This window comes from Bubalus kerabau, chromosome X (genome assembly GCF_029407905.1).
Source record: "Bubalus kerabau isolate K-KA32 ecotype Philippines breed swamp buffalo chromosome X, PCC_UOA_SB_1v2, whole genome shotgun sequence".
NCBI lineage: Eukaryota > Metazoa > Chordata > Mammalia > Artiodactyla > Bovidae > Bubalus > Bubalus kerabau.
In genome coordinates, this window is record NC_073647.1 from 131,582,642 (window position 1) to 131,605,369 (window position 22,728).

Genomic DNA, 22,728 nt, shown 5'->3' on the forward strand with positions numbered 1-22,728 from the left:
TACTCCTTTTCCTATTTGGAACCAGTCTGTTGTTCCATGTCCAGTTCTAACTGTTGCTTCCTGACCTGCATACAGGTTTCTTAAGAGGCAGGTCAGGTGGTCTGGTATTCCCTTCTCTTTCAGAATTTTCCACAGTTTATTGTGATCCACACAGTCAAAGGCTTTGGCATAGTCAATAAAGCAGAAGTAGATGCTTTTCTGGAACTCTCTTACTTTTTCAATGATCCAGCGAATGTTGGCAATTTGAACTCAGGTTCCTCTGCCTTTTCTATGACCCAGAGGGATGGTATGGGGAGGGTGATGCGAGGGGGGTTCAGGATGGGGAACACGTGTACACCCGTGGAGGATTCAAGTTGATATATGGCAAAACCAATACAATATTGTAAAGTAATTAACCTCCAATTAAAATAAATAATAAAAAAGACCAAAAAAAAAAGAAAGAAAAAAAAATAAAAAAAATAAAACCAGCTTGAAAATTTGGAAGTTCACAGACAACTAGCCAATCTGGTCTCATTACTTCATAGCAAATAGAGGGGGGGAAAGGTGGAAGTCGTGTCAGATTTCCTTTTCTTGGGCTCTAAAATCACTGTGGATGGTGACTGCAGCCATGAAATCAGAAGGCGTTTGCTTCTTGGCAGGAAAGCTATGACAAACCTAGAGAGTATGTTGAAAAGCAGAGACACTACTCTGCCAACAAAGGCCTGTATAATGAAGGCTATGGGCTTACCAATGGTTGCGTACAGTTGTGAGAGCTAAACCGTAAAGAATGCAGAGCACCAAAGAATTGATGCCTTCGAATTATGGTGCTGGAGAAGACTCCTTCGAGTCCTTTGGACTGCAAGGAGATTAAATCAATCAATCTTAAGGGAAATCAACCCTGAATACTCATTGGAAGGACTGTTGCTGAAGCTGAAATTCCAGTATTTTGGTTATGTGATGTGAACAGCTGACTCATTGGAAAAGTCCCTGATGCTGGGAAAGATTGAGGGCAGAAGAAGAGGGCATCAGAGGATGGCAACACCAATGTAATGGACATGAACTTGGGCAAACTTTAGGAGATGGTGAGGGCCAGAGAGGCCTGACATGCTGCAGTCCATGAGGTTGCAAAGAGTCGGACATGACTGTAGTCTGCCAGGCTTCTCTGTCCATGGGATCCTACAGGTAACAATACTGGAGTGGGTTGCCATGTCCTTTTCCAGGGGATCTTCCCCACCCAGGGATTAAACTCAAGTCTTTTGCATTGCAGGGAGATTCTTTACTGCCTGAGACACCAGGCACCAGGGAACCAACTGGCAATATGGAGAGCAATGATAAACAATTTCTGTGAGTTTGTTTTTCAGTAACAACAGACTCATTTGTGTTCAGTCTATAGATCCATCTGAGGAGAACTGACATCTTTACTATGGTCAGTCTTCCAATTCATAAACATGGATATTTCTCCATTTACTCAGATTCTCTTTGATTTATATCATTAGGATTTTGTAGTTTCCTACATACAGATTCTGCAAGATTTTGTTAGTTGTATATAACACCCCCTTATGCATACGTAATGACAGCTACTGTTTGATTGCTGATATTAGTGAAGTTTTTTCCTTTCTATTTTACAGTTGTTATCAATTTTATGGATCTTTCCAAAGAACCAGCAATTGATTTTGCTATTTTCCTCTACTGTTTTATGTTTTCAATTTAACTGATTTCTGGTCTTATCTTTATTATCACTTTCTGCTTGCTTTGGATATATTTTGTTATTTTTAATTGCTGAAATGGGTGCATGGATTATCAATTTAAGACTTTTCCTCTTTTGTAATGAAAACACATAGTGTTATAAACTTCACTCTCAGAACTACTTTAGCTGTGTCCCACAAATTTTGATATCTTGTATTTTCATTTTGATTCAGTTTGATGTATTTTTTACTTCTCTTGAGCTTTCCTCTTTGACCCACAAAACACTTAGAAATGTGTTATTTAATTTGTAAGTGTTTGAAGATTCTTCTATTTTTTTCCATTACTGATTCCTAGTTTGATTCCATTATGGTCAAAGAGTATACATTATATTTCAATTCCTGTACATTTTTTGAGGTTAGTACTGAGGCTTAGCACATGGCCTGTCTTGGAGTGTGTTCCTGTGGACTTGGGGAAAAAATGTGTATTCTGTTGTGTGTGAAGGTGTTCTAAAAACATTGATTATATTCTCTTGTTTAGTGGTAGTGTTCAATGAAATAGACCTGAACCATGCCATTCAGTAAGAGTGCTAGCAATGCAGAATGACTGCATTAAGAAGGTTTATTTGGGGATTTCCCTGGTGGTCTAGTGGTTAAGACACTGTGCCTCCACTGCATCAGTTGCAGGTTCGAGCCCTAGTGTGATGCTTTTGAACTGTGGTGTTGGAGAAGACTCTTGAGAGTCCCTCGGACTGCAAGGAGATCGAACCAGTCAATCCCAAAGGAAATCAGTTCTAAATATTCACTGGAAAGACTGATGCTGAAGCTGAAGCTCCAATACTGTGGGCACCCGATGTGAAGAACTAACTCATTGGAAAAGACCCTGATTCTGGGAAAGACTGAAGGCAGGAGGATAAGGGGATGACAGAGGATGAGATGGATGGATGGCATCACTGACTCAATGGACATGAGTTTGAGCAAGCTCCAGGAGTTGGCGATGGACAGGGAAGCCTGGCATGCTGCAGTCCATGGGGTCGCAAAGAATCAGACATGACTGAGCGACTTAACTGAAGAATGGTTAATTTAGTATATCTAATAAAGCTGAATTATACCCAGATTTCTCATAATAATCAATATATAGGAAAAATTAACTAAGGTAATATTAAATGAATGTGGGGGTAGGAAATATTGACGAGAAATGTCATAGCTTTTGAGTCTTCAGTATCTTGGGTGGGATGCAAAACACTTTTAACTTAACCAAGATACTATATTTTTAGAAAAAATATTTAACAAAAGACATCATTTATAACTTAGTCATAAAAATATCTGGTAGCCTTCTTTGGCTTTTGTACTTTTCAGTGCAGTCAGCAAAAATCAAAGGATTTGAGGAACTGCATTGTATTGTCATGCCTCTTCCCACTTAAACATAAACTTAATTATAAAGCTCCTCACAAAATACTGTAAAATACACTGAAGGTTTTATCTGGGCTAAGGCAGGCCTACAAAACAAATAAATCTATAATCAGTTTGTAAATTAGTAGTACTGTTTATTAATATATGTAGTTGCAATCAGCCATCATTAAAGAAGCTTCGTTGAAATAAATTTGCAGTAATACACAAACTAAAGGATAGTACATAAGCCTTCTTAATCAGCATTTATTTGGTCAATAAAGCACACAGGACCACAGTAGCACATTTTGTTTTTCCCTAGGAAATCAATATCCACAATACAAACTAAATGTCAAATTGAAGCCTTGGATTTTGTGGTCATGAGGAATACTGGAAATGATGCTAGGGTTCTATTCCAAAGAGTCACTATCACTGACTTTGAAAAAGTACCATCTTTTTAAAAGATTTGGTTTCTCTTCCTAATTTAATTCATGGTATTTTTACTAAAGTGTCACTAAATGAGCATGTTTTTAATAGAGGACCACAGGATTTAACCTGTAGGAACAGATTCACCATAATTATTGTCTGTAATCTTTCAAAGTCCTAGATCTGTCTACTAGGCTGTGGGATTTTGTTATTGATGCTAAACTCAACAATAGAAATATTCATGAAAACACAGGCAGCATATAAAACTCCTTATTACCTGGCTAGTTTAAGAGTAAAGAATTTCTGTGAACCTGAAGCCAGCTATATATTTCAATAATATATTTCATATGTATGTATATACATACATACATATGAAATATGTATATACATACATACATAGAGATGGGAATACCAGACCACCTGATCTGCCTCTTGAGAAATCTGTATGCAGGTCAGGAAGCAACAGTTAGAACTGGACATGGAACAACAGACTGGTTCCAAATAGGAAAAGGAGTTCGTCAAGGCTGTATATTGTCACCCTGCTTATTTAACTTATATGCACAGTACATCATGAGAAACACTGGACTGGAAGAAGCACAAGCTGGAATCAAGATTGCCAGGAGAAATATCAATAACCTCAGATATGCAGATGACACCACTCTTATGGCAGAAAGTAAAGAGGAACTAAAAAGCCTCTTGATGAAAGTGAAAGTGGAGAGTGAAAAAGTTGGCTTAAAGCTCAACATTCAGAAAACTAAGATCATGGCATCTGGCCCCATCACTTCATGGGAAATAGATGGGGAAACAGTGGAAACAGTGTCAGACTTTATTTTTCTGGGCTCCAAAATCACTACAGATGGTGACTGCAGCCATGAAATTAAAAGACACTTACTCCTTGGAAGGAAAGTTATGACCAACCTAGATAGCATATTCAAAAGCAGAGACATTACTTTGCCAACAAAGGTTCGTCTAGTCAAGGCTATGGTTTTTCCTGTGGTCATGCCTGGATGTGAGAGTTGGACTGTGAAGAAGGCTGAGCGCCGAAGAATTGATGCTTTTGAACTGTGGTGTTGGAGAAGACTCTTGAGAGTCCCTTGGACTGCAAGGAGATCCAACCAGTCCATTCTGAAGGAGATCAGCCCTGGGATTTCTTTGGAAGGAATGATGCTAAAGCTGAAACTCTAATACTTTGGCCACCTCATGCGAAGAGTTGACTCATTGGAAAAGACTCTGATGCTGGGAGGGATTGGGGGCAGAAGGAGAAGGGGACGACAGAGGATGAGATGGCTGGATGGCATCACTGACTCGATGGACATGAGTCTGTGTGAACTCCGGGAGTTAGTGATGGACAGGGAGGCCTGGCATGCTGTGATTTCATGGGGTCGCAAAGAGTCAGACACGACTGAGCGACTGATCTGATATACATACACACACACACACAGATATATGGAATTCAATATAAAAATAGGCCACTATTTCTGCCCATATACTCACTCTGACTACACATTTCCTTGTATATAACCTGTGACATTATTATTTAGGACTTACTCTTCTTTGTTACTTGTACTCCATACCACTACCTATGAGATAAACCTCTATTCATCTTTAATATATAAATCAAAAATTCTAAATTGATATTAAGATATCTGAGTGACTAAAAGATTTATTACTCATTTCTAACTGCTCAACCAGAGGAGGGTTTGAAACCAAAAAATAAGAAATGAACATATTCTAAGACCAGAAGTATTTTATATGACTTCTATAACAACAGAGATAAGACAAAAATATTAACAGATGATTTGATATTAACCATCCAAAATAAATCTGCATAATTGGGACAAAATATTAATCAAAAATAATACTGAGCTTTTTAAATATCAGCAGATGCCCCATCTTATGAATAATAAGTCTTCATTGGCCTCAGTGATTGAGAAAAAGCCAAAATCAATCAACAAATTTGAGTGTCTTAAAACACTGGATGTAGGTAGATTTTTGCTGTTGATTATGTTCAAGGATATATCTACAAACAATAACTTAAGCATGGGTTCTATGACAATATTGTTGCTTTTTAGTCACCAAGTCATGCACAACTCTTTTTGCAACCCCATAGACCATAGCTCGCCAGGCTCCTCTGTCCATGGGATTTCTCACACAAGAATACTGGAGTGGGCTGCCATTTTCTTCTCCAGGGGATTTTCCCAACCTAGGGATCAAACCTGTATTTCCTGCCTTGCAGGTGGATTCTTTACCACTGAGCCTACCACTACAGACTAGATGAAGAGAAACAGTCTAGAAATACTCATAAATACCTGAAATGCTTGAAAAAAGTAATAAGGACAATTCCACAGGAATAGATATGTACTCAAGTTGCCATTCAAGTGTGGAAATATATTAAAAAATTATTATTAGACTTCCAAGATTTCAGTAAATGGAACAACCAGGGATTTGTACTAAGGAAGTTGACTGAAAATATATTTAAAAGTTACCAGAAAACAAAAAGAAAATAACAACGCAAAAATACTGGCAGTTATTAATAAAATCATCTTGGGTCTTAGACATATATTCAACTGTCAACTTGACATACCTTTTTGGATGTTTAATCGATATCTCACACACAATATGGCCCAAATATAATTTCTGAAATCCCTCTCAAAGAACTTCATTTATTGCCTGTGCCATCTCAGTTAATAGCGACTCCCATCCTTCTAGTTGCACAGGCTAAAAACCTTGGATCCATCCTTTATGCCTCGACTAACCCTTTGCCTTTCATGTCATCAGTGAGAAAAATCCTTCTGATTCCATGATGCTAGATATACAATCTGGATTCCCCTTAAAGACAGAAGGATTTATTTTCTCAGCTGTAATGAGAAGTGTTGACAGACAGCCCTAATCTCTTAAAGAGAAGCCCTCCTTAAGAATTGTCTCCACTGATGGAGTTGTCTTGCTCAAAGTCACTTTTACTAACCAATACAAAGGTATGCTTCCCTTGCCTCAACTCTGGACTACTTTGCAGGGCCATCCTTCCCAGCTTCAGAGCTTCATTCAGTTGTATGAAGCTTTCACGGACGCTGCACTCACAGCCCAACCTTCCCTCTTTACAAATCCTGCTTCCTTCTTTCTTTCCAACAGATGCTGATGCCAAGAGCACTCCATAATACAATTTTTGCATGCTAATCTTCATCTTAGAGTCTGCTTCTTGGAGAACTCCACCACTGATAGTTGGGCCAGGAGTGGTCAAAGAGCAAACACTAAAATAGGATCTTCAAAAGTTCAGCTGGCAATGAGAACTCCATCACTAATCATAGGTAGAACACACATATTCCCCGTATTCCCTGAAACAGGCAACGGTAAAATTAAAAAAAATAATTGTTTACTGTGGTTAACTGGGATAGTATTCTAGTGAAAGAAAATGAATGAGAATCAGGCATTTGAGAAAAATGAAGGGAATAGTTTCTATAGAGACAGTGCAGGGACTTCCTTGGTCGTCCAGTAGTTAAGACTCTGAGCTCCCAAGGAAGGGGGCCTAGGTTCAATCCCTGGTTGGGGACCTAAATCCCACATGCCATTCCTAAAGATTTTGCATGCTACAACTAAAAAGATCCTGCATGTCACAACTAAGACCTGGGACAGCCAAGTAAATAATTTTTAAAAATGACAGTGGAAACAGATAATGTTAAATATAATAATTGACATTGGGGAAAAGCTTTTAAAAGAGGCATATAGTGATTAACTGACAAAAGTTGAGAGTGAAAACCAGAAAGACTCTGGGAAAACTAAAAAGGCTTCTTCCAGCCACTGGGGGGAAGCCAGGCTCAGAAATTACCCCATAAAACTAGCAGAGCCCAAAGAAAGATTAAACTGAAAAAAGGGTAGGTCTGTAAAACAAAGATGAATGGATGAACAAAACGAGATATATCCATACAATGGAATACATTTGAAAGTGGATTGTAGTGACAGATTCACAACTGCACAGATTTACCAAAAATGACAATGATATGGCAATTACTCATAAATGAACTTAAAAAAATAGAAAATAAAACTCAAAAAACAAAAAATCAAAATGAGAGACAGAAAGACAGATTACATGTTAATACTAGGGTTGCCCTGGTGGCTCAGTGGTAAAGAATCCACCTGTTAGTGCAGGAGACATGGGTTTGATTCCTGATCTGGGAAGATCCCACACGCCATGGAGCATGTGGCAACTAAGGCCATGTGCCACAACTACTGAGTCTGTGCTCTAGAGCCCGGGAGCCACAACTACTGAAGCCTGCGCATGCCCTAGAGCCTGTGCTCCACAATAAGAGAAGCCACCGCACCATAACTAGAGAGTAGCCCCCACTCCCAGCAACTAGAGAAAAGCCCACACAGCAACAAAGACCCAGCACAGCCAAAAATAAATAAATATATAATTTTTAAAATGCTAATACTATGTGTGAATTTTTCTCTATCTTTGCTTGTATCAGTCATCTCTCCTCTTTGCTCTCATCTTTTACTCATCCATTCAAAAACACTTATTGAGAACTACTAAATATCAGTCTTACCAAGTCTTAGTAGTTTTAATGCAAGGAGAGTAAGATGTGATTTGCTCTCTAACAGCGTTTACAGACGAGTCTGGGAGACACTCAAGAAAATCAGCCTGTACAGAGCACTGTGTTAAATTCTCTGACGCTGCTATGCACAGGAGCTAAGGAAGACAAGTGAAGGGGTTTTCAGAAATATCTTTATTATGATATTTACCTGGTTGTATATTTCTTAAAAATTTTGTACATTTCTATTTATTTAATACCTTATACAGGCTATTACTGATAACACTAATATTACTGGAACTTTAGTGTGGCAGTGCATGGGAATTATTTTAGAGATAAAATTGCTTTATTTTTTTTGAGATCAGTCAGATATGAGAATGACATGAGATAAGGCATTAGATTTGAGAAATAGTAAGTAAACATGGAAAAAGCATGAGAATTCCAGAAAAACATCTACTTATGTTTTATTGACTATGCCAAAGCCTTTGACTGTGTAGATCAAAACAAACTGTGGAAAATTCTGAAAGAGATGGGAATACCAGACCACCTGACCTGCCTCTTGAGAAATCTGTATGCAGGTCAAGAAGCAACAGTTAGAACTGGACATGGAACAACAAATTGGTTCCAAATAGGGAAAGAAGTACGTCAAGGCCGTATATTGTCACCCTGTTTATTTAACTTATATGTAGAGTACATCATGAGAAAGGCCAGGCTGGATGAAGCACAAGCTAGAATCAAGATTCCCAGGAGAAATACCAATAACCTCAGATATACAGATGACACCACCCTTATAGCAGAAAGTGAAGAAGAACTAAAGAGCCTCTTGATAAAACTCAAAGAGGGGAGTGTAAATGTTGGCTTAAAACTCAACATTCAGAAAACTAAGATCATGGCATCCAGTCCTATCACTTCATGGCAAATACATGGGGAAATAATGGAAACAGTAAGAGACTTTATTTTTTGGGTCTCCAAAATCACTGCAGATCACGGTGACTGCAGACATGAAATTAAAAAACACCAGCTCCTTGGAAGAAAAGCTATGACCAACCTAGACAGCATATTAAAAAGCAGAGACATTACTTTGCCAACAAATGTCCACCTAGTCAAAGCTATGATTTTTCCAGTAGTCATGTAAGGATATGAGAGTTGGACTATAAAGAAAGCTGAGTGCCGAATAATTGATGCTTTTGAACTATGGTGTTGGAGAAGACTCTTGAGAGTCTCTTGGACAGCAAGGAGATCCAACCAGTCCATCCTCAAGGAAATCAGTCCTGAATATTCAATGGAAGGACTGATGTTGAAGCTGAAGTGCCAATACTTTGGCCACCTGATACGAAGAACTGACTTACTGGAAAAGACCCTGATGCTGGGAAAGATTGAAGGTGGGAGGAGAAGGGGACAACAGAGGATGAGATGGTTGGATGATATCACCAACTCAATGGACATGAGTTTGAGTAAGCTCCGGGAGTTGGCGATGGACAGGGAAGCCTGGCATGCTGCAGTCCACGGGGTCACAGAGTTGGATATGACTGAGGGACTGAACTGAACTGAACTGAAGTAATCTCCATGTGGACATATTATTATCTAGCGAAGAGCTGTGCCCTTTTATATATCCCAAATATATTTATATGTTCATATATTCTATCCACATATCCACAATCTATAACATTTCATTTATTTTTGTTTCACACTTCTCAGATTTCATCTTTCTGGAACTCAACAGGAACCAGGAAGTAAATAAATAGTAGATGATCCTGATCATTCCAAACAAGGCTACCAGTTTACTGAACAATTATTGCCTCCTGTTTTAAACCAGAGCCTTTAAATTACAGTCATATTTATTTAATGCAAAACTTCAAATAAGCTATCCAAATAGCTTGTTTTTTGTTCCATTTTGATTTTTAGTGCCCAGCGTATCAGAAACAGCAGTCTGTAAGGAGGCTATAAGACAGGAACTGTTTAGAGACGAGTTCTGTGACAGCAGGAGCAGTGACAGAGGTATAAAATGGTTAGAAAGGAAGGAAAATAAACGAGAAAAGGAAAAGAAAACACCTGTTTTCCAGCATAAATTGGAGGTAACTATTCATAATCTACATTTGCATAGCACTTTTCAAGTTCCAAATTATTTGCAAATGTGCTGCTCATTAACTTCTCACAAATGCCCACTGAGGGACTTCCCCTGGTGTTCCAGTAGCTTAGACTCTGCACTCCCAATACAAGGGGCCCGGGTTCGATCCCTGGTCAGGGAACTGGATCCCACACGCCACAGCAAGAGTTCTCATGCTGAAACTAAAAAATCCTGCATGCCACAACTAAGACCTGGGGGCACAACCAAATAAATAAACAAAATATCTAAAACAAAACAAAGCCCAAGATAAACAAATAATATCCCAAGTGTCCTTTGAGGTAAGTGTCATTACCTTCATTTCATTACTGTTGATTTGAGCCTCAAATCACCAGATATCGCACAATCGAAAATAGGAGTTCCAGGTCTAGGTCAAGTCCAAGCCCAGTATTCTGCCCCTCATACCCTAACGATGACTCAAAAGTTGTTATGGAAAACTAAAAGTAGAGTCAATGTTATATGCTTATAGAGCATAAAATCAACACTATATACTGATTTCTAAAATGATCTGTGCTGATTTCCACCTAAATGGGTATGTATCTTAAAACTGTATCTTAAAATTTGTTTTATTGAATAGCTCTTCTGCCATTATCGACAGCCAAGATATCATTACAGAAATTTGAAGCGGTTATTCATCATACCAAATTTAAAAAAAAATGATGCTGCCCTTTTTATCATCCAGTATTTTTACCTAATCTGGACGTCTTCAACAGTCATTTTCATTTTAAGAGAACTCCCTTTGAGGGAATATAATCATGAACTATAATTCATTTTCTTCATCTGCCATGTGAATTTTCCTAATACAGAGGTTTGGTAACTACTCTAGATAACATGAAAATGAACTCTATCACAACACAAAGATAAGCATATATATACATATATATATATGTTTTACTGTTAAACTGTGTGGTTTAAAAATCATACACACAAACACCATACATCCATAATAACAAGGATATGAGACCTGTATGTAAGATGAGAAAAAATTATGACATTTAAAACAGAACAAAATCTATTATCCAATTTTCTTGCCTTTCTCTCCTCAGATTCTGAATTCTTCTTTCTGCTTCTATCAATTACAGATGCCACTACCTGATACCATTAACTTAATCTGTTAGAAATGTACCTCTATTTTATCCAAGTTCCAGAAATTATGATATATACAGTTTTCCTTTTATATTCCTAGTATTCAACCCACCTCTTCTTTTCTCAATTGAGGAGCCACCTACATGGGAATTATTTTTATAGTTATGATCCTCTAACACATTTTTTTTGGCAAATATTGAATAGACAGCTAAAATTGGGAGACCTACATTTATGAGAATCAAGGTATGACCACAATTTTTATGTTTTTTTAACAAGTAGTAAGAATTAAAATTTTAGCCATATGGCTTTCTTTTGGGTCCTCTTTATAGTGGGCAAAATGACTTAAAGATTATTATGATGACATTTTATGCAAATTACATTTTTACATTACCTTAATGTACATATAATGATAGCTACTAATTATTCCAGCTTGAATCAGACAATTATACCACCTGCCCCTCAACACTGACTGAAATAAAAGAAGATCTTACCATTTCAAATCAAAGATATACAGAAAGGACATTTTCTCTTTTGACATAACTTGAAAATGACACATATTCCTATAGTATATCATTTTCTCTTTCACTGAAACATCCTGCTACCCACCTTTTCCACTGATATATACAGTGTTTTTAAAAGAGTGTTTCCTTCCAGTTGTAATGAGACTTGGTTTTTTGACCCACACAGTGTTCTAAAAAGATAAACAGAATTACTCGAGTAGGGCATGCACTCACCAGTTCATCTCAGGCCTCCCCATTCTCTACTGTGTTTGTAGTAGCTAGAGGGATGCTCAGATATTCTCCAAGGATCCCCTTCCCTCTGTATTCATGCCCACACTGTATCTGAGTTGCTTTGTGTGACAAACAGAATACAGCAGAAGTAATGGTACATCATTTCTGAGATTTGACTACAAAGGACAGTGGCATTTTATCTCTTGAATCATTTGCTATGGAAGAATCTAGCTGCTTTGTCATGAATACTCTTATAGAAGCCTATGGAATAACACACACAGCAAGGAAGTGGAGTCTGCCAATAACCACATGAGTGAGTCTGGATGCAGATATTTCAGCTTCAAATGACTGTAGCCCCAAACAACCTCATGAATGCAACCTCATGACAGAGCCTAAGACAAAACCACCTACTGAGGCCACTTCTGAATTCCTGACCCACAGAAACTATGAAATGATTCATACAGCTGCTTCAAGTTACTATGTTTTGGGGTGAATATGTTAAGCAGCAGTAGATAATGAGTACAATGTTACACCTAGATTATTCACTTGCATAGTATTTAAAGGATTCTGAGAATTTAACTTTGTATTATTTAGGCTAACTAAAGTTAGTGGCCAAATAGAACACCGTACAAATAGACCAAAGTCTATTTCCTGGCTCATGTCACATTCTAATTCAAACCTATAGATTCTACCTGGTGATTTTCCTTCAAAAGTGCACTGTGGATCTGGATTTCTTTAAAAACAAAACAAAACAAAACAGCTACTACAATTAATTCACTTTCAGCTATACATGAAGGAAAGAATGAACATGGAGAATCCATGTGTTAGTCATTCAGTTGTGTCCGACTGTGACCAGATGGACTGTAGCCCACCAGGCTCTTCTACCCATGGAATTCTCCAGGCAGGAACACTGGCGTGGGTTGTCATTTCCTTCTCCAGGGGATCTTCCCTACCCAGGGATTACCATTTGAGCCACCAGGGAAGCCCATCCTTTAACGGCCTTGAACCATAAAAAACACATCACTTCTCTCATATTCTAATAGGTAAAAACTCAAGTACACAACTCTAGTCAAAATGCAAAGGAGGTAGGTATGAAGTCACCTGGATCTGGAAGAAGAAATATTTTACAGGTAACATTGTCTGTGCCACCTGGCTCCTGCTTTTAGAGCCAAAGTAGTGAAAGAGGGATGTTCAGTATGTTCAAAGAGAGATTCTACACTATTAAATACTCCTTGAATTTCTATTTTTTATGGTTTATTGATAGAATATTTTTTATCACTTTGCTCAATTATTTTAAAAAATTCATTTCAAGTTTACCACTTACATGAGAGTACTTTTTAATGCTTCTTCAGAAACTACTTTGAATGGACTTTGAATACAGAAAGGATTGTAATGTACCAGTTATCTTTCTCTGCATAGCAAACAACTACAAAACCTTAGTGGCATGCAGCAGTAAACACTCAATGCACACACACTCTGCTAGAAGTCAGCTACACAGTTCTGCCTATCTTGACTGGCCTCTCTTACATGTTTTGAGGTGATCTGGTGGTCACCTGATCTAGGCTCACTTTGGCTGGGGTGAACTGGGTAACCTGGCTGTACCCAAATGTCTCTCATCCTCCAGCAGACTAGGTCAGGAATGTTTTCATGGTAATAACAGAGGCACAAGAGAATGCATCATCTGATGTGCAAGCTCATGTCAAATCTCTACTTACATCACGTATGCTAACATCATTTAGGACAATACAAGCGACGAGCAGGTGAGGCTACAAATAACACTGCAAAATGCATGGATATAGGCAGATGAGAGGGATCAGGACATCAATGTAATCAATCACATTATGCATAGTCTGAAATATGAATAAAAAATAAACATAAGTGGTACACTTAATCTTCAGTAAAGGCAATCAGTACTTGTCTATTCCTAAAGATGGCACTTGTGGAATAATCTGGATTTCTTCCCATCCAATTGTAGATATAAGGAAACTCAGTATCTCAGTTTGTCAAAACTGAAGGTGAGTACGCTCTCCTTTTAACTCCCAGCAATAAGTTGGTAAAAAAGATCACATTGATATTACATTTTCCTTAACTAAAAAACACATAATGAAATAATATTTAAAGATATATTGGCCAATAGACTTCCCAATAATATTAAAAATTTCTGCTAATCATCTTTTGTGTTTTTCTCCCCAGGAGAATATTTTTAAGGAAGTCTAATATGTTCTGTCTCTTTTGGACTATGATAATCACTGGAAATGACAACACCTAATAAATCACCTATGATGTTTTCTTTAATTAACTTGAGCTATTATATTGAGTGCACTATATTGCCTTTTTTGCTAGTTGCTAGCTTTTCAATGATTAGCAAGAAAGATTCAGTCATTCACAAAGTTTATAATCTACTGGGGAATATGAATAAGTAAATATTTGCCATTCAGTGCAATACATTATAACTATATACAAATGTCTGTGGTGCTTAAGAAAAGAGGAGAGCAATCTAAGGCAAACACGAAGAAAATTTTCAAGAAGAGATTTTAATCTCAGTTTGAATCTGGTCAAGAGTAGTCAACTCATGAGAAGTGGTTGGTTTCTTCTGGGTAGTAAATATTGAGAAAAGAAAGATTTAAAAAGACATTTACAATGTATAGTCAACAGACTAGGTGATTCATTGGAAATTGGACATAAGGTAGAGAAAATAGTTAAGAAAAGTGCATAATTTTATTATTAGCATGACTGAATTTATTATTCAGCAAGACAGAAATAAGAAGGGGGTGACAGAGGATGAGTTGGTTGGATGGCATTATCAACTCAATGGACGTGAGTCTGAGTAAACTCTGGGAGACAGTGAAGGACAGGAAAGCCTGGCATGTTGCAGTCCATGGGGATGCAAAGAGTTAGACATGACTGAGTGACTCAACAACAACAACAAGGTAGAGATACTCGTGGGGTATAGTTCTGGTAGTAAAGATTATCCTATCATCTGGACACAATCAAAATCCCACTAATACAAGGTTTCATAAAGTTTTGCCACAGTGATCCAATAGCCACAGCCTATTAGGCAATCCCAACACATAACAGTCAGACATAGACAACATAGGCAAGCAAATCAAAAGGCCTGAGACCTTAACCCAGCGTTCAGAACTCTAAACCAATCCTTTGAGTACCTCAGCAGATTTAACCTTTTGCATTGTCCTCTTGGGGTGGGTCTCTAACCCACAGTTGTAGCCTTGGATTCTAACCATACAGAAGACAATCCCCTAGGTGGGGCTTTAACCCACAGTGTTGTTGTCGTTCCTCAGTCGCTCTCTCATGTCTGACTCTGTGCCACCCCATGGACTGCAGCGTGCCAGGCTTCCCTGTCCTTCACTATCTTCTGGGGTTTGCTCAAATTCATGTCCACTGAGTCGGTGATGCGATCCAACCATCTCATCCTGTCTAACCCACAGTCCTGATGAGATTATTAGACCACAGACACATTTTAACTACATTTAGCTACCGGGACATTATAATGAGTTTACTCACCCCAACAATGTCTGCTCTAGGAGCTGTTTCTTAAAAGTAAAAGTATCCTGAGGATCCTGGTGTGCCATGGTGAGGAAGCAGGAACCCGGAAGGTGACTCTCTAGACAAAACTCAATCGAGGTGGCCATTCAGGATGGGTGCTGAGAACCCACACTCTGCCAGGGGCTACAGTGCCTCAGAAAGATGGTCACAAGTCCTAAATCTCAACTGGGCTGTTGTAACTCACTGAACATGGGCTCACTGACAGATGCGCACAGAAGCCAATACTTATGGCAAGAGCCTTAGAGAAAAGAGCTTTACTGCAAGGCCAACCAATGAAGGAGGCAAGGTATCAAATCTCTCTTCAATCCAGGAGCCTGGGTGCAATTTAAGGGGTCACGGGAATTTCTAACTTGGAAGCTAATTGGCTAGTCTTCAATTAGTCCCTTTCAGCTACTCAGGTTACAGGAAGCCAGGTTTTCCTTATTGAAGGATTTCTCACTTTGTAAATGGCCCTCGGGGCATCATTTCTCTTCTCAGTTTTGCAAACTGAAGATCTTGGCTCCAGGGTCATCCTGAGTTCATGTGTTCCTTCTTGGATACATGCAGTTCCTTCTTTGTAAAATGACTCAAGGTGTGATTAATCAACAATCTATTTGACGTCAAACCAGTTTAAGCTGGTCAATTGTTTCACATGCTGTTTCACTAGGCCCCCCGAACTCCAGCACATTACCCAAACTTCAAGACAAAGAAAATCACAGTGAACTAAATGTTGCCTAGCAAGGACAATCATGTAACATTCACACCAGAGGATGTGACATAGAATGTGCTTGAGGTAGATTCTTTCCCAGTTGGAAACAACTCAGAGTTCTTAGAATTTTTGTCATTGACCAGTATCTTCCCTCCCAGATACCCGTTCATCTAAATAACGAATATTTCCACGTGTTAAAGTACCAACAAGAAATCTAGAACTTGCCTAGAATTTGCCCAATTACACACAAGATAAAATAATCAAGTAGGTCCTTATGGAGAGGTCTCTGGCTCCCTCAACCCAGGGTAAAGATCACAAGTCCAGGAGACTGTGGATTCTCTGAGGTCCTCCATCTAAGGATCTGGCTGTGCTCACCACTCCCACTGTCTCTCTAACCACCAGGCAACTTTCCTTGAAATGACCTCTCACTGAAGGCTCTGCATTTTCCTAAGGCTCCAAAGCGAGACAGTGTATTAAAAAACGGAGACATCTGTTTGCCAACAAAGGTCCCTGTAGTCAAAGCTATGGTTTTCCCAGTAGTCATGTATGGATGTGAGAGTTGGACCATAAAGAAGACTGAGTGCTGAAGAACTGATGCTTTCAAACTGTGGTCTTGGAGAAGACTCTTGAGAGACTCTTGGACAGCAAGGAGATCAAGCCAGTCCATCCTAAAGGAAATCAACCCTGAATATTTATTGGAAGGACTGATGCTCAATCTGACTCCAATACCCTGGCCACCTGATGCAAAGAGCTGGCTCGTTGGAAAAGACCCTGACACTAGGAATGAAAGATTGAGGGCAGGAGTAGAAGGGGGCAGCAGAGGGTGAGATGGTTGGATGGCATCACTGACTCAATGGACATGAGTTTGAGAAAACTCTTGGAGACAGTGAAGGGCAGGGAGGCCTGGTGAGCTGCAGTCCATGGGGTCGCAAAGAATCAGACACAACTGAGTGACTGAGGACGCACACACACACACACACACACACACACACACACACAAAACACTCCATGATATGTGTATATCATATATCTATCCATTGATACATCAACAGACATTTGGGCTGCTTCCCTGTATCAGTTATTGTGAATAATACTGCAACAAATATGGGAATGAAAATACCTCTTGGAGAGTCTAATTTTAATTCCTTTGGATTAAAACCCAGAAGTGGGCTTGCTGAATCATATGGTAATTCAATTTTTAATTTTTTGAGGAACCTCAATACTGTTTTCCACGATGGTTGCACACATTGACATTCTCACTAACATTATAAAAGAGTACTCTAAATGCTTGCACTTAATCATCTTACTCTGTCCTGGAGAGGGAGCAAGACAATCAACTTTTCAAATGATGTGGTAAAACCACTTAACATCAGATCTACTCACTTAAATATCTCTTTTTTCCTCTCTTCATATGTCACACTTATTTTGGCATTATTATTATTGCTCTGGCTATGTATTACAATATAATATTTGGACCTGAGAGTCCCTCTTAATGCTTCATACATTTCACAGTAATGAGAATAAAAAGAGAATTAAGGGCACAAGGTCAGATGAGGCTTCCAGGAGTGAGACGGTCAGCTTTAGACTAACTCAAATCAAGGGCCTATGGCCATCCCTGTCACTTAAACAGCCATGGAAAAGTTTGTCACATCATTAAACTCCCTGAGAGTGCCTCGCGCTCGTTAACTTTGAAGGGAGTTTGACACGCCCTGTCTGGAAGGACTGCTGGCATGTGGTGGTAACTGTAAACCATCTGCCACAGTGCCTGGCAGGCACCATACCCCTCCCTTCTCAGGACTGGTGGCTATACTTTGCAACGAAGATCTCACCTCCCTTAGGCCTGATATAGGGCTTCCCTGATGGCTCAGCAGGAAAGGATCCGCCTGTGATACAGGAGCTGCAGGAGACGCAGACTCAGTTTCTGGGTCAGGAAGATCCCCTGGAGGAGGAAATGGCAACCCAGCCTAGAATTCTTCCTTGGAATATCCCATGGACAAAGGAGCCTGGCGGGCTACAGTCCATGGAGTCACAAAAGAGTCAGATATGACTTACCAATTCAAGAAGAAGAAGAAGAAGGCCTGGTATAAAGAAGTGAGGGAGAGCTTTGCCTGACAGTCTTCCCCTGAGCTTTCTAGAACTGACATCAAAGGGGAGGGCATGACTCTCCTTTGTCCCCTCTATTCAGGGATGAGTAGACCCCTCAGTCTCCACTCAGGTGTCACAATTTGACGTCTGGTGGAGCCTGGGGAATCCCCTCCTTCTTGACCTGAGGCCTATCTCCTCATAATAAGACCGATACCTCCCTGTGAGCCTAGAGGAGGAAGTAAGGGTGGCTTATCTAGCCACCCCTTCCCATAGTCTCACAAGAATAATAGCTGTGGCAAGCTCCTTGAGAATGACAGATGGTTCCTCTCAGGGTCCCAAATCAGGGTACCAAATTTTACTCTCAGCCAAGCCCAAGACTCCCCCTTCTGTTGACATGGGAACACCACCATCAGACCAAACCCTAACTTTCCTGCTACTCCTCGGTCAGAGCTGAAGGGCCCCTCGGCCTGGTAAATCTGCCTGAGGCCTTCTAGGCTGAGAGTAGGGAACATACTGTGTGGCCATCCTGGCATTTGTGTTCCCATGTTCTTTGCTGTCCTCACTGTCTTGGAAAGAACCTGGAAATATTCCCCAACTGGAAACATTCCCTGACTTGCCTTAAAGCTTCTCCACCCAGGCCAATAGTTCCCTGATCCCTGAGGAAGAAGAGGAGTTTGCCTCATAGGCCCACCACAGGCCATGGTCTTCTGAGGTTAACAGGAGTGGAAGGAATATGTTCTGCCCCCACTGTTTTGAGGCGAGTGGTCTTTTCAAGAATTCAGGGTTCTTACCTTGACTTCTGGCACAACGTGGAAATCATCCTTCTGCTGAGCTTCGGCTGCTCCCTTTGATCAGGATGAGGTTCCTTACCTCCATGTGATCCTCTGGGAGGAAGTGAGTAGGACTCACCATGTCACCAGGCATAAGTGGCACAGTCTCAGGCCTGACAACAGGGACAGTGCCCTCTGTAGCCCCCTTCCTTCTGGGAGGGATCCTTCACTGTCCGTCAGTATCATCAGTTGACTCCTGTTAGGAACGGGGTACCCTTCCTCAGCTGATAGAGGCTCCCTCCATTAGCCCAAGGACTTTAAGGTCCTGAAGCCATTCGCCTTCAGAAAATAAGGGATAAACCTAGTCTGAAAGCCCTGCTTGTTCCCTCCCAGGGCCCATTACATTTGCAGGACTTTCTAAGAATTTATCTGTAATGGGGTAGATGGCTGACACACTCTTCATACAGGACTGTACAAATGTCATGCCTGGGATTTCCACTCTCTGATGAACAGCCAGCCTATAAACCAAGGTCATCTCCTTGAAACCCTCCAGGCAGAAGTCACAGGGCCCTTGAGCTGGCCAGCACTTACCTATGCCTCCCAGGGCTAACTGGAGAGGAGGGACTTAGTGTCTTAGTGGAGAGGCTACATTTAGTGTAGCCCTGTCGGCTGTGGATTGAGGGGCTTCATGTCCACACTCTGGGTCCTCACTTTGACTCTGCACCCTTCCTGGGGCTCTATTCTCTGCAGATTCCCAATGTCCCCACCTCCCCAGGACCTGAGTTGAAAGTGTTAACCACAGCAGCCCAGATAGTTCAGGACTTCATGGGCTTGCCAATGAGGACGGGTCTTTACAGGATCCTTCTGTTCTGGATGGGTCTTTCCATCACCCTCATTCAGGGAAATCACCATCATTTCTGCGAGATTGATTCGCTCTATCAACCTCAGAACTCTGCGCTGAGACCAAGTTTCTTAGGTCTCTGAGAAGCCTGAAGAATAAGCCTTAAGAAAAAGCTAATAGGGTAAGCCTGCTGCTGCTGCTAAGTCCCTTGAGGCGTTTCCGACTCTGTGCGATCCCATAGATGGCAGCCCACCAGGCTCCCCTGCGCCTAGGATTCTCCAGCCAAGAACACTGGAGTGGGTAAAGTAGTGTAGAGCAGGAGTCTATTGCCAGCTGTCATTTACCAGCCTTATGTATTTCAGCACAAAACCAAACTCTATGAGTCTTGGGCTCTCCCCTGTGAAGTAAGTTATAAGCCCTTTCTTGTCAGTTTGGTGGTATATAAGTATTTATGGAAAGCTTATGTCTTGGCGCCTGCCTCTATTGAGACATTAGGAGCAACGGCAGTTATTACTATGATTATCTTGACCTCAGATGTTACATCAGCTGGATTTTTTTTCAATCTATCAGATGTCAGCAACTATGCAGTGTTCCAAGTCGGGAAAAAAGAGACCCAACCTCCCAAATCAGCCAAAATTCCGCTTAGGAATGAAACCAAAGTAATATGTTCTCTCCAACCCCTCTTTACCTGCTTCTTTCTTGTTCTTCCTAAAGTAGAGAGTATCTCAGCCTCTTCCGTAGAATGACAGCATCTCTGAGAAACTATAATGAGTGGACAGAGGCTAGGACTTTTTTTGACTAAACATCACCAGTACAAGCATGAAGACTTCTTAAGAGCAGATTCTCAATGACTGTGTAAAAGAAGAGCCACGAATAAATCATTTGCTATAATTTATATTCTCAAACATTCTTGAAAACCATAAACCATAAGCAGAGGCAAGTATGTGTCTTTTACATTTACAAAAAGAGAAACTAAGCAGACAGTAAAGCCAGCCAAAATCTGAAGACATTTCCGCTATCTCCCTAACAATGTATCAATGTTCTGAGCGTCTATTAGTGTGGTTTCTTTCACATTTCTAAGGACACTCTCATCCTAAAGTGATGTTATTCTCATCTTCGATCACAAAAGTGATGTAAGGATTTCCAATATTTATTTGAGAAAACAAAATTCTGACTCCTAAATTTGACAAACAGCAAAGTATGTGTGATTCATGTTATTCATATACTTATATCATGACTCTAAATGACCTTTCTGTTGAAAAGTTTTAATAACTGAAAATTGGGGGAAATAAAATCAAAAGTTATTGATGCATATCAGGAACAAAGGTTGACCGGCTTCTCTAGCCACAAAGTGAACAACAGGCTTCAGACCACACTAGGGGCGAGATGAGCTGTTGGATGCGGCCCTGGGGTGCACAGCGGCTGAAGCAGAAGGGCCAGAGAGGCTGAGGCAGCAGTGCCAGGCCTGGTTGAGGCAGAAGTGCCAGCCCTGGCTGCATCTCTGGCTCCGGTGCTCTCTACTTCCTCTCTCCAAGCCTCCTCATATTGCGGCAGTAAGGCAGGATTGACCGAATCCTTGACCTTGGCCAAAAACTGCAGGACTTTCGTCTTGCTGGTTTCTGTCAGCGCTTTAGGACCGCACAGGAACTCATAGTGAGGGGGATCGCTGCCGGGCACCTGCCGGTACTCCAGGTACTCTTCCTGCACCAGATCTTCTGTGATGAGCTTCCTGGGCTCTCCAAAGATGAAGTGACTTTTTCCATCATAGATGCACAGCGTATTCAGGAACTTCTAGATCTTCTCCTCAGGGGCGTGGTTGCCATTCAGGTAGATGACACCCAGCAGAGGCATCAGAAGACCATTCTTCGGCAGCCCCCAGCCACCTCTCATAGACTCACTGTCGCTGAGATCTAGGTTGCTCACCAGGGTATAGCAGTGACTGTTGGGCCTGACTTCCTTCAGCACCAGGCCAAACACCAGCTCCATGCGCTCGGAGGCCCTGCTAAGGATCTCAGGGAATTGTTCCTTGTACCTTCTCTTGATTTCCTGCAGCATTTCGGACCTCTTAATGAGCTCCCTCATCTTATACTTAAACAGCATGTACTGCACCAATAGCTCTGCCTTCCAGGTCAGAAGATCTGTGTGAGAGCTCGCAGCAGCAGCTGAAGCCTGGGAGGAATTTTCACCTTCCTGAACTTGGCCCTTGGCACCTACACCAGATATTGAGCATGCTGTGCCACCTACACCAGATCTCGAGCGTGCTGCGCCACCACCACCAGATCTTTTGCGTATACACCTGCAGCAGCACTGGTGGTGCCTTGGGCTCCCTGAGGCCCCTTGGAGGTGCCAGCAGCAGACGAGCTTGAGGGAGCGCTCTCTGAATCAGGAGGGGAGGAGGAGGTGGTCTCTTCTCCCCAAGATGTGGTAGCCTGATCGTGAAGACCCTGGATCTCAGTTTGGGCCTGGCGACGTTTCTCACGAGCACGGTGCTTACTCTTCTGCCCACGGGGCATGATGGCAGTGACAGGGACCGCAGGCGGGAGTCTGGGCCAACAGACAGGAGATTGGGGCACCTGGAGGATGGAGAATGAGGTGACATGAGCACCTTAAAACAGGGAGACTCTACCTTGGCTTAATCAAAGGCCGCCTCTGCAGGTGTCCTTGAGGACACTGCCCTAGGAACCCACAAGCCTCCTGTTTTCCTGCTCAGCCTGTTCCCACAGAATCCCACAGAGGAAGAACAGAGGCCTTACTTTTCCTCTGAGTCCTCTCAGCCCTGCTTTGGATTTACTCAGATGACAGCAGGTGCCAGCAGTGGGGTTTTCTAAGTTCTACT

The 22,728-nt window shown here is 41.0% G+C and overlaps 1 long non-coding RNA gene and 1 pseudogene across 9 annotated transcripts in view; both read right to left on the reverse strand.

The window, feature by feature from the left end:
- The window catches only part of LOC129640305 (uncharacterized), a 76,880-nt gene extending 60,731 nt beyond the window's left edge, over positions 1 to 16,149 (reverse strand). For 4 of the 9 annotated variants that reach the window (XR_008708738.1, XR_008708739.1, XR_008708737.1 and 1 more), the window contains exon 1: positions 15,467 to 16,148. This is a non-coding gene — a long non-coding RNA (uncharacterized LOC129640305). Of the gene's footprint in view, positions 1 to 15,466 lie in introns of all 9 variants that reach the window. The other 5 variants (XR_008708734.1, XR_008708735.1, XR_008708740.1 and 2 more) reach the window with 3 other exon arrangements.
- A 4,617-nt stretch (positions 16,150 to 20,766) lies between these two features.
- Positions 20,767 to 22,460, reverse strand: LOC129640303 (melanoma-associated antigen B2-like; annotated as a pseudogene).
- Positions 22,461 to 22,728: the final 268 nt, after the last annotated feature.